The sequence below is a fragment of the Onychomys torridus genome, chromosome 16, assembly GCF_903995425.1.
Source record: "Onychomys torridus chromosome 16, mOncTor1.1, whole genome shotgun sequence".
Lineage (NCBI taxonomy): Eukaryota > Metazoa > Chordata > Mammalia > Rodentia > Cricetidae > Onychomys > Onychomys torridus.
This window is the reverse complement of record NC_050458.1, coordinates 35,973,128-35,991,297: the sequence shown is the minus strand read 5'-3', so window position 1 is coordinate 35,991,297 and position 18,170 is coordinate 35,973,128.

Here is an 18,170-nt window from a genome sequence, read left to right as displayed (position 1 = left end):
TCTTTCCCCAGCCTGATCTCTATATAAAACTCAGCATCTTCTTCCCCTTCTCTCCTCTCAAGGTTATCCTTATATTTCATTTTTTCCCAGCTATCTTCTACTTTTAAAATTTTATAATAATACTAAGAAAAATGAATTAAGTAGTAATTCCTCATAATTTGCTCTTTACTCGAGCTAAAAGTTATATATGAGACAGCAAAGTTCTTTGATGTTAAACATGGCAGCAAGCTACTAGATTATAAGGTGAAAAGTAAATACTCTATAAGCATCTTGTGCTGCTATGTTTAGTTCAAAGATGAGATACAGTAAATAGATTTTCAGTTTAGGTTATTTTAAATCTATAGTGGGTTGACTGGATCATCACCCCTTTATAAATTTACAAATATCCTCATTTAATCACCCTGCTAAAAATCTATGACTTGATAATTATTATTCTACCCAATTCAAAGATGGGAAATTTTAGAATTGAGGCCAAGTCTTCATCATTATGGTTACTTTCAGCAAGGATGCTTAATTGGGCCGTGGGTAGCACTGAATGAGGGCACTCATAATTGGGTAAAGAACTGAGAATCATCCCAAATGGGACATCTACACTGTGCCCTGTTGAGGGTTCAGGGAATATTATGGGAGAGAGTACATAATGTATAGCGGCAAATGCTGACTTTTGGACATGATATGGCAGTTATACTGACGAACTCATTGCACCTGTGTTGACCTACACAGGCCTGTAGGAAATAATGTTTGCCAAGTTTCCATCACAGAGGGAAAAGGACCACATTAGGCTTCTTACCTCCCGGTGGGATTCCTGGAAGTTTCTGAACTTTGGAGAAGGTGTGTCTCTTCCTCCAGTGCTGAAGCTTCAGGCTACATGTGTCAGCAAGCAACCTCCCACATATGCTATGCAAGTAACACTAACTCAGAAGATCACACCAGACAAGCAATCAACAACAAAGACATGAAAATAGGAGAGAACTTATGGGAAATAAGTGTTTCAGTAGAGAGGGGGAGGCATGAGAAAGTGCAATGCTATAGAAAAATAACCAAACTATATGCTATATTTTATTTGTGAAAATCTTATAGAATAATATATTTATTATTACAAAACAAAGAAAGACAAAAGAAAGTAAAGAGATAAGAATATTTAGGCTTAAACAAGGAGTAACTCTACCAAGGACTTCCAGCTATTAAATGGCCAAAGACCACGTGGCTGACTTGAAAGTCCTGGTTTTCAATCACTACAGAAAGATCCCCTTTGCTTACCTTGTGTTACAGTTTTCTAGGGTTGCTCCTGACCTCTCTGTCCATCAGTCTCTTTATATCTGGATTGGCACTTTGTTGTTAATACTTCCTGTGATATTATACAATACACATATGCAATATACAATATAATGATAATATCCTCTTCTATTTAGCAGTCAGTTACTCGCAACTGTTTAGTTAAATTAGGAACTTCAAAGCAATTATTTCATTTTATCATCATAATATTCAGGGATGGATATTTTATTTTTTTTCCTTAGCAAAGGAAACTGAGCCACAGCATTGATGAACAGTTTATATGTGATGGCACCTATCTGTTAGTTAGAGGTCTAGTTAGTCTCAGGACCCTCTTTTCCTTCTTCATGACATAAAGCTGATGAAATCTTAAATAAAGCCTCAGTGAGCTTGCAGGTGCTAGCTCTTTCCTTTCTGTGCAGGTTGGGATAGGCAACCCCTCAGATTGAAGTGCTTCATTTGTCTAATCCATCATAGGTCTGTCACCATTCAGAGCGTTCATTGAGCTACAAATACTCTGGCCCTGTGGACTCCTAATGCAATCTTCAGTTAAATCAAGCTAGAGATGTTCAGGTGAGCTCCCAAGTGAAGATGGAAGGCAGAGAGAAAGGGATTTAATGTCTGTCAGCTTCATTGCACCAGCATGGATCTGACAGATATATCAGAATTTATTAGCACACGCTTTCTCTTCTCTGATATTCTGAGAGTGTATAAGTTGAAAAGTGTTGGTTGATGGCATACAGAAAACAATTTTAAAACCACATTGGGAAAAAAATCTTTTTTGCTGTAGTCATATCTTGCATTGGGATGGTTAGACCAACATTTTCTTTCTTTCTTTCTTTCTTTCTTTCTTTCTTTCTTTCTTTCTTTCTTTCTTTCTTTCGTTCTTTTTTTTTATTTATAGACTGGTCACCAAATCACAATTGGGAATTTTGAACAACAGTGCTTTTTTTGTACAATGGAGGTCTGTCATACCTAAGAGATAGCTCAGCATTGATACAGTGGTAGCCGAATGTATTTTGATGTAGATACTTTAGATGAAGACATAGTTCTGAAATGTATTAAACATGACACCTTAAATAAAGAAACCAAATCTTTTGAAATACAGTTTCTTTCAAACTTGCTACTTCACAGAGATACTTCACTATCAATAGAGAATATTGTTATATGTTATTTTATGCCATCAATGATTTTATCATGTAAAAATATTGCTGTGTTTATTTGGTTAGTGTGGGAACATTTTTAGTAACAGTTTAAAGTAAATGTGAACACATATTTTTATCCTCAAAATTATGTAAAGAAAAAAAGCTGTGATGATAGTATTGGTAGAAAACAAAATACTTGAAATGTGTTTTGCAATGTGCTAAATGCTGAAATAGTTTCTAAAATGTTACAATGTATTTCTGAACATATGGTTGTAGATATCTTTCTACAGAGCATGTATATGCTTCCACACCTTGCTATCTGCAGAGGATTGGTTCCAAGACCCTTCACAGGTACAAAATTCCCTGGTATAAGATAAAGATTGCTCATTACACCCTTATACTTTTTGGTATGTTTAAATAGCCTATATTATTTCTAATAATGTAATGTAAATACCAAGCAATCATCATACTATGTTGTTTGAGGAAACATCAGGAAAAATCATTACATGTTGAGGAGACAGGTGTACAGGTATTAAATTTTAAGTAATACTTTTTCCCTTTGGTTAATTGAATCCATACCTGTAGTGAATGCAACTGTGTTTTATGTGACTCAGGAATTAATTAAATCACTAATTATAAGCATCTCAGACTCTAGCATTTAGTAGTCAATCTAGGCACAAAAATAATATAAAAGTGAGGTCAAGCCCCGTGAGTAACAGCTGAGTTAAACACTTATATTGATTCCAATCTAGTCCATCATAAACTTTTTATGATGTTTCAGGAAATTATTTGTCATGAAGAAGCAAAATATTTACTATTGAACTGATGCAGATCATCCAAGGACTTCTGTGGCTCCTGATCTTCAAAGGTAAAACGGATAGTGATAACAAGCATGGTGGCTCATGGCTGGTGTCCCAGTACTCAGAACACTGAGGCAGATGGATCACCATAAATTTTAGGCTGATTTGGATTATGGGGTGAATATTAAAACAAAATGATGTCAATAAGGATACATAGCAGTTCTAAATTTACTAATAACATATTTCTATATATAGCAATTATTACATTATTATTAAGACTTACATATCTTGTTTAAATTACAGTATACATAATGTAGTAAATAAGTGGTACAATTTACTGTTTGTTTATTTTTTTTTTTGCTTGAAGCTCCTTTAATTATCACTATATAATATTTATATGACTCAGGTTTATCTGAATAGCTTAAGCTTAACAAATTTAGAAAAGACAAATGGCTACACATATTCTTTTTTTTCCCCAAAGTTTATTTATTTTTTTAATACGGATATTTGTGTTTCAATTTTACATATCAGCCATAGGTTCCCCTGTCCTCCCCCTCCCGCCTCTACCCCTGCCTTTCCCCCAGCCCCTCCCGCCCATTCCCATCTCCTCCAGGGCAAAGACTCCCCTGGGGATTCAGCTCAACCTGGTAGATTCAGTACAGGCAAGACCAGTTCCCTCTTTCCAGGCTGAGCAAAGTGTCCCCACATAAGCCCCAGGTTTCAAACAGCCAGTTCATGCACTAAGGACAGGTCCTGGTCCCACTGCCTGGGTGCCTCCCAAACACATCAAGCTATTCAATTATTTCACTTATCAAGAGAGCTTGATCCAGGTGGGGGCAGCTCAGCTTTTGGTTCATAGTTCAAGTGTTTCCATTAGTTTGGCTATTTGTCCTTGTGTATTTTCTAACCTTGGTCTCAACAATTCTCGCTCATATAATCCCTCCTCTTTCTTGACAATTGGACTCCTGGAGCTCCATCTGGGGCCTGGCCAAGGATCTCTGCATCCACTTCCATCAGTTATTGGATGAGAGTCCTAACATGACAGTTAGGGTGTTTGGTCATCCAATCCCTAGACTAGATCAGTTCGGGCTTTCTTTCGACCATTGCCAGTAGTCTACAGTAGAGGTGTCATTGTGGATTTCTGGGAGCCTCTCTAACATTTTGCTCCTTCCTGTTCTCATGTGGTCTTCATTTATCATGGTCTGTTATTCCTTGTTCTCCATTTCTGTTCTTGATCCAGCTGGGATCTCCCACTCTCCTAAGATCTCTTTCCCTCGAAACTTGCCCTTCATTACCCCCAGTCACGTACACATTGTTCATGAAGACCTCATCCATTTCTCTGTCATTGGGTGATCCCTCTGTCTTTCTTAAGGTCCTGTTTCTAGGTAGCCTCCCTGGAGCTGTGAGTAGCAGTCTAGTCATCTTCGTTTTACATCTAGTATCCTTCTATGAGTGAGTATATACCATGTTTGTCTTTTTGAGTCTGGGTTACCTCACTCAGGATGATTTTTTCTAGATCCATCCATTTGCCTGCAAACCTCATGATGTCATTGTTTTTCTCTGCTGAGTAGTATTCCATTGTGTATATGTACCACATTTTCTTTATCCATTATTCAGTTGAAGGGCATCTAGGTTGTTTCCAGGTTGTGGCTATTACAAACAATGCTGATATGAACATAGCTGAGCAAATGCCCTTGTGGTATGATTGAGCATTCCTTGGGTATATGCCCAAGAGTGCTATAGCTGGGTCTTGTGAGAAATGGATTCCCAGTTTTCTAAGGAAGCACCATATTGATTTCCAAAGTGGCTATACAAGCTTGAATTACGACCAGCAGTGGAGGAGAGTTCCTCTTGCTCCACATCCTCTCCAGCATAAGGTGTCTTTAGTGTTTTTGATTTTAGCCATTCTGACAGGTGTAAGGTGTTTTGATTTACATTTCCCAGATAATTATGGATGTTGAACAATTCCTTAAATGTCTTTTAGCCATTTAAACTTCCTCTGTGGAGAATTCTCTATTTAGTTCTATAGCCCATTTCTTAATTGCACTGTTGGGCATTTTGATGTCTAATTTCTTGAGTTCTTTATATAATCTGGATATCAGCCCTCTGTCAGATGTGGGGTTGGTGAAGACATTTTCCCATTCTGTAGGCTGTCACTTTGTCTTCTTGACCTTGTCCTTTGCTCTACAAAAGCTTCTCAGATTCGTCAGGTCCCATTGATTGATTGTTTCTCTCAGTGTATGTGTTACTGGTGTTATATTTAGGAAGTGATGTCCTATGCCAATGTGTTCAAAAGTACTTCCTACTTTCTCTTCTATCAGGTTCAGAGTAACTGGATTTATGTTGAGGTCTTTGATCCACTTGGACTTAAGTTTTGTGCACGGTGACAGATATGGATCTATTTGCAGCCTTCTACACGTTGACATCCAGTTATGCCAACATCATTTGTTGAAGATGCTTTCTTTTTTCTATTGTAGAGTTTTGGCTTCTTTGTCAAAAATTTTATGTTCATAGGTGTGCAGGTTAATGTCAGGGTCTTCAATTCAATTCCATTGGTCCACATGTTGGTTTTTATGCCAATACCAAACTGTTTTTATTATGGTACCTCTATAATAGAGCTTGAGGTCATGGATTGTGATGCCCCCAGAGGTTGTTTTATTTTACAGGATTCTTTTGGCTATCTTTGGTTTTTGTTTTTCCATATGAAGTTGAGTATTATTCTTTCCAGAACTGTGAAGAATTGTGTTGGAAATTTGATGGGAATTGTGTTGAATCTATAGATGGCTTTTGGTAAGATCGCCATTTTTACTATGTTAATCCTGCCTATCCATGAGCATGGGAGATCTTTCCATTTTCTGACATCTTCTTCAATTTCTTTTTTCGGAGACTTAAAAGTTCTTGTCATATAGGTCCTTCACTTTCTTAGTTAGAGTAACCCCAAGGTATTTTATATCATTTGTGGCTATTGTAAAGGTGATGTATCTCTGATTTTCTTCTCAGCCTGTTTGTCTATTGTATATAGAAGGGCTACTGATTTTTTTGAGTTGATCTTGTATCCTGCTATGTTGCTGAAGGTATTTATAAGCTGTATCAGTTCCTTGGTTGAATTTTGGGGGTCATTCATGTATACTATCATGTCATCTGCAAATAGGGAATGTTTGACTTCTTCCTTTCTAAATTGTATCCCCTTAAACTCCATTTGTTGTCTTATAGCTCTGGCTAGAACTTCAAGTACTATATTGAATAAGTATGGGGAGAGGGGACAGCCTTGCCTTGTTCCTGATTTTAGTGTTATTGCTTTGAGTTTCTCTCCATTTAATTTGATGTTGGCTGTTGGCTTGCTGTTAATTGCCTTTATTATGTTTAGGTATGTTCCCTGTATTCCTGATTGCTCCAAGACCTTTATCATGAAAGGGTGTTGGATTTTGTCAAATGCCTTTACTGTGTCTAGTAAAATGATCATTTTTTTCCTTTGAGTTTGTTTATATGGTATATTACATTAACAGACTTTCATATGTAAAAACACCCCTGCATCCCTGGGATGAAGCCTACTTGATTGTGGTGGATAATTGTTTTGATGTGTTCTTGGAGTCTATTTGCCAGTATTTTATTGAGTATCTTTGCAACAGTGTTCATGAGGGAGATCAGTCTGTAGTTCTCTTTCTTTGTTGCATCTTTGGTTTAGGAATCAGGGTAATTTTAGCCTCATAGAAGGAGTTTGGTAATATACCTTCTGCTTCTATTGTGTGGAACAATTTAAAGAGTATTGGTATTAAGTCTTCTTTGAAGATCTGGTAGAATTCTGCAGTGAAACCATCTTGTCCAGGGCGTTTTATTGGTTGGGAGACTTTTAATGTAAGGCTAGAGTTTTATGTAATAGTTTTTGAGATAGATGGGTTTTATGGTTGGGTACTAAGTAATATAAAGAGGCAGTGTCCCAAATATAATGAAATAAAAATGCAAATCACAATTTAAAATCAATAGTCTTCAAAACACAGTGATTTTCTTTTGTTTGTGCTCCAAAGAAGTAAAGCTAAGGCACCAGAAAGCACAAATAGGAAGAGGATTTTGAAATATCTGAATATTTAAATGAAGGTAGAGAAATATGGAAAGCAGAGAAGACCTTCATGAACATTTACCTTCCATCTTTGAAGACTGCATTCTGTTGCAATGAGAGAATAAGTGACATAAAGTCAACTTGCCAGCATCTACAATCACTTAGTAGGAGATGGGTCTTTGGGCTTGCTTGTGGAGTAATTGTGATTACGTTAATTGACTTGGGAAAATCCACTTTGAGTGTGAGCATGAGCATTTCCTAGCTAGGGTTTTTTTTTTTTTGTCTAAGATGGAGATAGCTTGTTGAGCACTAGTATGCCTGCACCTTTCCTCTCTGCTTGCTGAGTGTGGGTGGAGCAGAGATAACTTCACTAACCTCCTGTTGCCATGATACCACGCCATGATGGATGCATCATGAAATGTGAACTATAAAAACTTTCCCCCCCTTAAGTTGCTTTGGATAGAGTATTTGACCACTGCAATAGGAAAGTAGGTAAGATATGTTGTAATATCCCCTTGGTTGATTTTTCCATCCTCCCTGCCTCCAGCTAAAAAAATGCTTTCTCCACACTACTGTGCCAAATGCTTAAACATTATCAACTTTCACAAGAAATTATAAATCACAGTCCTCTTGAGGACCTATCCTGCCTGACCAGAGCACAGTTCTTCCTCCCTACCTGATACCACAACACTCATATTCTCAGTATTTGGCATTTACTGCTTTCTCTATAGTGTCCATCTACTTGTGCCACCAATAATAAATGGTGAATGAATAATTTACAAGTTATGGTCCTGGTAAGGCGATATCTTACTTTCATTGAAATCCAGATGTTACTTGGCAGGAGGCAAGTATAGAAGGGGACACTATTCTTTCCAATTCTTATCCCCAAAGATGTGTTGCCAGGTAACAAGAATACAATAGAGAGAAGATTGCAGAGTATTTCAACTGGATCTTGTAAGTTGGAGACTAATAAATAAATATTGTATGTAACAGAACCATTGATAAGCTGTCAGTCACAGTGCTGGGTGGTCTTTATGGTGATATTTTATTTGTACTGAAGTGTGATTTTATTTGTATGTTAAGAAATAAAGTTGCCTGGGGGTCAGAGCTAAAAGCAAGCTATAGCAGAAGCTGGGCAGTTGTGGTGTACACCTTTAATCCTGAACACATGATAGGCAGATCTCTATGTGTTCAAGGATACAGTCAGCATGGAGACACATGCCTTTAATCTCAATACCAGAGAAGACCTGGAGGTCTATATAGACAGGCAGTGACGAGGAGGTTATGTGTTTGGGTATACAACCATTGAGAAGGCAGAACAGAAAGTCAATAATAAGCCAGAAACACAGGAAGTAGGTCTCTTTCTGAGAGGAAGGATGACAGCAGCAGTGAAGGGTAAGAAAGGTGGTTTTAATCTCAGATCTCAGCTACTGCTCTGACCTCTTGGGCTTTTAACTCTATATTTGGCTCTGTGTTTCTTATTTAATAAGACTGTTTAGAATTACATCTACAGGTCTTAAATAAAATTTAGATCAATTGCTCATCATATTTTGACCTAATTAGTCTTCATAGGGTTGTATGGGGACATGTAAAGCAATAAAGAAAATTTATTGGAAATATTGATTGTTTTTCTGTTTTATTAAGGATATAACAAAGTAGTATATCTATCAGTAAGGGAATGGGTAAACAAGTGCCAAATTACAACACCACCACCAAAAATGGCAGTACATCAACTAGAATCATAGGTATTATGATAAAGCAATCATACTACCTGTGGTTCTCATAATATATTCAATGAATGATCTATTTAATAAGTAGAGATCTTTCTAGAATAAGAATGAAAGTGTTTTATGACAACAGTACTTTGGAGAATGGGGGTGTGTGTCCCTGTTTAAACCCAGTATTCCCTAGTGTGTATAAAGTATATACAATAAACATTTTGCCTTTAAAGAAGAAGCAAGAAGGGTAACGGTATACAGTCATTATGCTTAGTGGCAGTTCTAGACCCAAGACTCAGGAAGAAGGGATCAGTGCAGTTGAGTTGAATACACACAGCTTCACGATATTTCCCTTGTTTTCCTAAGAGTTTTGTAAATGAGTTCTGCCAAGAAGTTCTATAGACATGTGTTTACCAAACTTTTATCAAGTGAGGGAGGGCAATCAAAATATCCCAGGCTGTTTTTCTAACATGGCATTTTAATAAGGAAGCACATAAAAAGAATGACTTCACATATTACTTCTTTCGACTCAGCTCTGGCTGGCATTTGTGGAAACTAATTAATCTTTAAGAACGAAAGTTTTGACATCTAAAACATGAAGATGATATAACCCCTTTTTCAGTTGGGGTTGAGTGCATGAACAAATATCCACCCTGGGGCTTTTAGAAGAAAGTTATTCAGCATAATGTATTGGTTCTAAAAATGTGGTATATAGAATAAAGTTGGGGAATAAATCCCATAAAAATGTAGATGCAACTTACCGTTCATATCTTACCCTGGAACATGCATTGGGCATCAGGTGACATGTGACCATTGAAAACTTCTTTATGTCCCCCTCCAGCTAGAGAGTTACTACATCCTATTTTATATTCAGAAAGTGATTTAAAGGTAATCTATAGCAGAAATTTTTAACTGTCTTACTTCCCCAAATATAAGGAAATTAAATCTAATGCATTAAGCCAATGCACAGTGCCTACCCAGCACATTAGTTTTTAATCTGTCAGCAAATAAGTATGAAACAACTTAACACAAAGCTATACACTGTGCTATTCTTATAAGCATTTGTCTTCATTGTAAAATGTGAATTAGTAACTATGGTGTAGAAGAGGGAATCAACAAGTGATGTTCTCTGAAGGTAGAGAGAAAATTAAATTAGTTATGTTAATGAAGAAATGCATACTTTGTTGTCTTTAATTTTTTGGAGACACAATCCCACAGTCTAGTACAGGGTAGCTTTCAGCTTCCTGTATAACTCAGGCTAGTCTTTAACTCTTACTTCTCCTATGTCTACCAACTGATAGAAGTACAGACATTCCCTATCACAATGAGCTTTGTTTATTAATTTAATTTAATTTATTATTATTTAATCTGTACCTGAATGAACATTTACCACATGCATGTGCACACCTAGCTTCCTAATTAATCTTTAATGTAGTAAAATGTATCCAAATTAAAGGTTATCTCTAAGTTAATTAATTATAATATTTATTTGATGTTCTCCTCATTTATTCATTCATAAGTATCAATTCTTAAAACATAAGGTGACGATGGCTTACTACTTCTTTGTTCTGTCAATAACCAAATTATTAGATATAACCTTTTAATAATAATAATAATGTTAATAATCTAATAAGTTGTCTCTTCTTTGGAAGAAAGTAACAAACACTGAAGCTTTATGAAGCTCCTTTACTGTATTCTAGCCACCCTATTATTTTCCTAAACTCAGTGGGGCATTGAACCATGCATGATAACTCCAAGATAAAATACTCAGACCCTGACTCACAGTATGAACAAACCAGTGACAGGTGCAATCATATTGCTATCTAAAGAGTTGCCATAGCTTGGGGCACAGGATAGGATGTGTGTATCCACCAATCACCATGGTAGAGGGGGAGGAATATTTTCACTAGCAAAATATATACAATTTTCATGCTCTGATTCAGTTCAGAACATCTTTAATCCTTGATTAAAGACACTGTGATTTGATTAGTCAGATACTCTAAACAGGGCCTACAGCACTTCCCAATTAATAGATAAGCAGTAATCAGCAGCTAATTACTCCCCTGACTACTGCTGATTTCCTCACAAGGTGGGGAATGAAGAGTGGGTGAAAGAAGGTTAAAGCACAGTCTAGTCATAAAGTAACAGACCAAATGGAACCAAAGACCTAATGGCAATTGTGTTCTGTGGAGGAGGGAGGAGATAAACTGAGATGGCCAGGATGGTCAACATTCATGAATAAGAAACAAAATGACAGTATCTTAGAAAGACATGTAGGACCCAGCTTCCTCATTGCCCAACTTGAGGCCAAAAAGCACACACAGACACACAGACACACAGACAGACAGACAGACAGACAGACAGACACACACACACACACACACACACACACACACACACACACAAACTGGATTCTAAGAATCTTTAGCATCTTCAGAAAATGGAAATTTCCTCTATTGTGATCCATGTGTCACTCACTGTGTGAAGCTGGCTGGTTTAGCAAGGTCTCTCTCCCTTATATTTCTTATCTAATTAAAAAAACAAGGCATGGGTATATAAAGCAAATGGTTTGTGGCTTGTTGCAAATTTGAAACTGATTAAGTCAATAGAAATTCATGAAAAAGTGTCTAGGAAATTGTGATTATCATTAATTAAATGCTAATAATAATAATAATAATAATAATAATAATAATAAAGCAGCATTGCTATTGTCATTATTACCAGAAGAATATCTCAACTCTGTGTTCCCTTACCATTTCTAATGTAAGGCTCACTCATCCATTCAGAAATGATTCATCTAGTTCTTTTTTGTGCCAATTTAAGAGATTAGTACCCCTCTAGTACCTTCTTGTCTTCTTATGAGATGGAAATGCCTAGCACACAGCACAAAAGATGTACTTGTGAGAGAAAATGTGTCTTCCAATACAAGGCTAGAAAGGAGAGAACATATCAGTTCATTTGTTAGGACTAGTCCATGTTTGCAAAAGGTGCTAGTATATCAAGTGGTGATGCCAGGTGTGAACATAGGAAGGTAGATTTTAGGGCCATTTCTATGTCCACTCTGCTCTAGACTCCATGTCTATGATGAACCTACAGGATCAGAAATGAAGGACCAGCACACAAAAAGACACTCATTGGTGCCATCCCCATTTGGGTTACAATTCATGAAATCATGCTCATTGCAGATGAAAACATTTAACTAATTGGTCAGCAAATGCTGAAGGAGATATACGCAGTCAACAACACTCCATAAGCCTTGGGAAAGCAGCAAGCTGTTATTCAAATAAATAAACTGAACTAAAGTGGGTGAGAAAGTCCCCAGTCACCCTTCTAATATTTATTCATTATATTCATTTATGTATAAATACTATATGTTCCCACACTATATACTCATCATCACTCCCTCAATAGTCTCTTAAAGTGTATGATGGTGTCTTCATTTTAGTAAATCTGTTTAGAGTAATTAATACTTTAGTAAAAGTCACACAGAAAGGAAATAGATTACCCAGAAATAAAATCAGGGTATAATTCCAAAATTTGATAGTTTCTATTCTGTTGCTTTAGAAAAATCAGAACAAAATACCCAGAACATAAATTGATAGAGGGAGCCATGTGCTCCTAAGTTGAGTTAATCGAGTAGGGAGTGTGATGGTATGGGACAGTAATTCAAATGTCTCTGTCTTTGGTGAGTCTGGTATCTCCCAATATTTCTCTTTACTATGCATTTCATATTACATTGGTATTATAAATGACAGTGGAATCAAAAGAAAGGAATTATTATGCCTGACCAGGTATTCATTAAATTCAGTCTAGGGCAGTTAATATTTACTGATACTCTGTGTTTTATCACCATTAACTGTACTGCATAGTTTTCTATATCTGTCCTCATTTTGGCCCCAAACAATATTTCAGTAGAACTAATGACACAGGCCCTATTCCTTTAACCAGGTTGTGAAGGATTCAATCTATAAGGGTTGCTCTTTATCTTACTGTCTTCTCTCACATTCTTTTGATCTTTAAATTAATTTTTCTTTTTATAAAATGTGAATTTTTGTTTTGTTTTAAGTTAAGGTCTTAGTTAGTCTTTTCTGTCTGATCTGGAGCTCCCTACATAGCTGGAGATTGTTGAAGAAAATTATTTTAATATATGTTACATTTGTTTATGCTCTGGAACATTTGTTTTAAAGATGCAAAGATGTGTTGCATTCCTTTAGGTTTCATTTGTTTAACTCTGTGAAGCTGTGTTACTTTGCCTTACTAAAACACCTGATATGTCTAATAAAGAGCTGAAAGGCGAGTAACAAGGCAGAAGAAAGGATAGACAGGGCTGGCAAGCAGAGAAAATAAATAGAAGGATACAAAGAGAAAAGAGAGATCAGGAGTAATAGAATAAGGAGAGGAGGATGCTTGGGGTCAGCCATCCAACCACATAACCAGCCATGGAGTAAGAGTGAAAATAAGATATACAGAAGTAAGAAAAGGTAAAAGCCAAAGGCAGAAGACAGAGTGGATAATTTAAATTGTCAAAAGCTGGCTAGAAATAAGCCAAGCTATGTCGGGCACTTATAAGTAAGAATAAGCCTCCATGTGTGTGATTTATTTGCGAGCTGGGTGGCAGTCCCCCCAAACGGTAAAAAACAACCAACAACAGAAGATGATTTTGAACTCCTGACCTCACTGCCTCCCAAGTCTCCCTTCACATATACTGTACCCAGAAAACTTTTATTTTTAAAGTCTACTCCAAAGACTTGCCCCAGCGCACGTTTATCTCTTTCAAAACATTAGTAAGATATGAAAGGAGAAGGACGCTAACTTCCCATGATTTTGTCTAAGCTGTCTATTTAGGCCATTTATAAGTGCCACTCCTGTCTTTATTGAATACTTTTATTTTTACACCTGAATGCTGTCATAAGAACTGTTCAGATCTACCACTCCTCCATAGACAGCATCAGGATTCTACCAGGTGACCGGAAAGCTAGACCTGTGACTAGGTGTAATGCTATGACTGAGAGAATTTGGTGAGACTGATTCTGCCCTATCCAACTCCTACTATTCTCTCTTCACACACATATATCCAAAGCTCTGAGATGGATTTGCCCCTGCTGCTTCTAGGAAACTAATGATATTTAAAATCCCTAAGCACTTAGATAGACATTATTTTGGGTTTTATAATAATCTGAAAATTTTTTCATCATTTGAACACTCTGTACTTTCCTAAAGCTATTACAATTAAAGTAAACCATTGTTTCCATGGAACTGTAAATATGCTTGTAATATGGTTAAAAATATGAAGAGGAATGAGAAACACATAATCATAGTTGTAGCCTATCCTCTTAACCTTGTACATGAAGCTTTGGCTGTTCAGATTAATTTTCTTTATTTAGAGACTTATGTGTTTTTGGTGAACTTTGTTGGAGAAGAATCATGGTTTCATCAAAAAAAATGGCACTCACATGAACACACAAATATACATATATGCATAAAAATGTATATGTACATACATATACACACTTATATAAGCACACTTACACACATACATGTACATACAGACATATGCACAGAAAAACATAACATATATATACACACACATACAAGCATAGCAATATGAACACACACCATGCCTATGATGTAGGTGTGCTCTTTAACAGAGATATGCCAATCATCCAAGGAGACTCACAATATCTGTTTCTTCCCTCCTGGAAATAGAACAGCACACAGGTTTTATTGCTGTGGGAAAATATTTGTCAAGAAATGAAGATATTATTTGTTAAATAATAGTAAGCAAACAACAGACTCCCTGCCATCTACAACCTATATTTGATGCACTGTTTCTTTGTTAGTACACCTCAGCCATGCCCTATTATAATCTACTTGTACAACTGTCTTGATATGCTATGTGTTGTCACCAGAGAGCTGAGCACAGGGATTTCCACCTGTCTTATTTGATTAATTGCTTCTTGGAATAGAACAGGGAGTCATGCCTGACTCATCCCTGTTCCAATAGACTACACAGCCTTCTTCTACAGAGGCCCTGGAAGAAGAGATCATCACAAAATGATTTCACAGGGTGACACACTGAAAGAGAACTTGCCAAGGCCCAGGGAATTTGTAATGAGATGAAAAGGTTGCTGAAAAGCTTACAAATCTTTTTGAGAAAATTCTGACACCATTTAGTTTCATTCCAGTGACTCTGCTTGTCAGTGCCCTTGACAGCCACATGATAAGAACAAAAGGTCTCCTGTACCCCAGAAGGCACAGAATGAAGGCTGTAGCATCAAGAGGTGTCTTCATCTGCTGCTAACAACCCTCTTGCTCCTGAGGGACTTTGGGGCTGCCATGTGCTCTGTCAATATAACACACAATATTTTCTTTGTGTTGGCTCCCTATTTGAACTCATGCTAAGTGGTGTGTTGGGATGACCCTAAATGGTGTAAGTCTTCAGTGATACCCATAGCTGTGAAACCTTCCCAAATGGAGAGAAAGGTACCAGGGCAGAAGGACAAGGATGTGGAGTGGGTCTGGTGATCACTTAGTTTGACCCTGTAGGCCTAAGCAAGAACATGATTTCTAGAAACTCATGTGCTTATTTTCTAAGTATTTAACATGTTATACTATCACTTCTCCAGCATAAATTTCTGATTTTACAAAAAACCCCTTCAATTATAATTTTATATTGGTGTCCTAAAATTGAATACCACTGAATGACTGACCAAAGGCTAAAGAGAAAGTCAGCAGGTCATCATCCTAGATTGATTGAAAGCCTAAATGTCTTCAGTCCTTAACGATGAGGATCATTAGATCACAACTATTTCCAAAAAAGAAAAATTTCCCTCTATGAGAGGTCTTCCACAGGAATCCCTAACTGACTCTTTCAACTTGCATAGTAGACTCTTTTTGCCAACAGAATAATCAACATTTCTTTCATTTAAAATTTCTTATCTTTTTTATTTTTTATATATTTTTTTATTTTTCAAGACAGGGTTTCTCTGTGTAGCTTTGATGCCTGTCCTGGATCTTGATCTGTAGACGAGGCTAGCCTCGAACTCACAGAGACCTGCCTGGCTCTGCATCTTGAGTGCTAGGATTAAAGGCATGTACCAGCACCACCTGGCAATTTTCTTATCCTTAATTGATACATAGTAAACTTAAATTCCATTATATGTTTATTAATGTATATGACATACCATTTTATATATGTTCTTACTTATAATATTAACTATAACATTGATCTTAGGAAATCATCAAAATATGTTATAAATTTTTAAAGCAATTAAGCTTTATTTAAAGTCACACATCTATATTCTTAAAAGCCCCAGTGATAAAGTCATGCCAAATTAAATATTTGATTAATGGTAAAACTGGGATCATTTGGATATACATAGCAGAAATAATATAGCAGATTTTGACACATGAAGCTGATGAACTTTTATGTAGCTATTAAAATGATAATTAAGGAAAGTATAAAACAGATTAAATGATTATCATGAAATATTGACTGACAAAGGCAGAATACAAGATCATATTTCTGCCACACTTACACTTTGTACAGTAGATATTTACAAAATCTGTAACAGTTTTCATCATTTTCCTGGGCCCTGGAGTCCCAGAAATCACTAAAGACCTGGCCAATCTATAGAGTTTAAGCCAACTGGGCAACAGCCAGGGATTGAAATAATACTTATGCCAGTAAGACCTGTTACAACACTCACATGGTAAGCACAGATGTAGAAGTAAGCCAGAAAGAAGGAGACCAAAACCAAAGATAGAATCTTGAACTTTACATAAAAACAAATAACTGGGTATTGCCCAAGAGCAGCCATCTCTGAGATGGAAATCATCTTGGTCATCTGAGAGATGAGTATGTCACATAAACTATTGACATTGGAATAGTCACCACTGTGTAGCTTTGTGTACTTTGGAGCCTGTTCTGGATCTCACTTTGTAGATCAGGCTGGACTTGAACTCACAGAGATTCGCCTGGCTCTGCCTCCTGGGATTAAAGGCGGGCGCCACCAGCGCCTGACACTGTCTCACTATTTCTAACATCTGCCTGTCCTCTTTAACCTCTGGATACAAATCTGTCAGGAGAAACATCTTCCTTCCCCTTGTCTATCATGGGAGTGTTATGGTTTATGCCCATGTCCTTCTTGATGTTCTCAAAATCCTAGGGCCTAAAGACCACTTCGATGAAACTCTGCTTAAAACAGTTGTTATACTATAACAGTTACAGGATTCCACACACATTTTTTTTTTTTCGAGACAGGATTTCTCTGTGTAGCTTTGTGCCTTTCCTGGAACTCACTCTGTAGCCAGGCTGGCCTCGAACTCACAGAGATTCACCTGGCTCTGCCTCCCGAGTGCTGGGATTACAGGCGTGTGCCACCACCGCCCGGCCCGATTCCATGCATTTTTACTGGTTAATTTAATCTTTCATGTACAATGCTGTTAACTTTGGTTCCTGACAGGATGAACATCTGTCTTGTATGCACAGAAAACTGAAGTATACTTCAGAGAATATGCAAAGGGTCAGTGTATTGCCACCTTGTTATCACTTACTGAATATTTTATTACATAAACTTTTATATTCCATATTTATAATCTGAAACATATGAAGTGAAATGGAGTCCTTAATAGATGATGTTTTCAAGTGAAGTTTTTCCATTGCCTAATTCAGGATGTCAGGGCCACCATGAATGGATCAATATCTATGTGAAGGTGACCCAAGATGATAGAGATAGCCATATTTTAGTCAGAAAACAGTTTCTTTCCAAACACTGGATATCTTGGATCCTTCCTCTTGCATCACAATGATCAAAGCTGGGAGGAATAGAGCTGTTTGCATACTCTCTAGTTTTTCATTTTTTGTACTAGAATCCATGCACACTAATGCAATATGGAAGTAAAGAATTGCTTTTACCTGATAGCGTGGTTGAAATTAATGAAAAGAAGAATATTTCATGACACAAAATAATTGCTTGAAATCATGTCAGTGGCCATAAATAAAGTTTTATTAGAATGCACCATGTGATATCTCTTATATAGAGTCTACAGCTTTCCTTGTGTGACAATAGCATGGTTGATTCATTGTGACAGAAATTATGTGAGCTGAATAGTCTGAAAGAATATGAGACTTTATAGAAAATCATTCCTTCTGGATTCCAAAGCAGTGTCAATATAC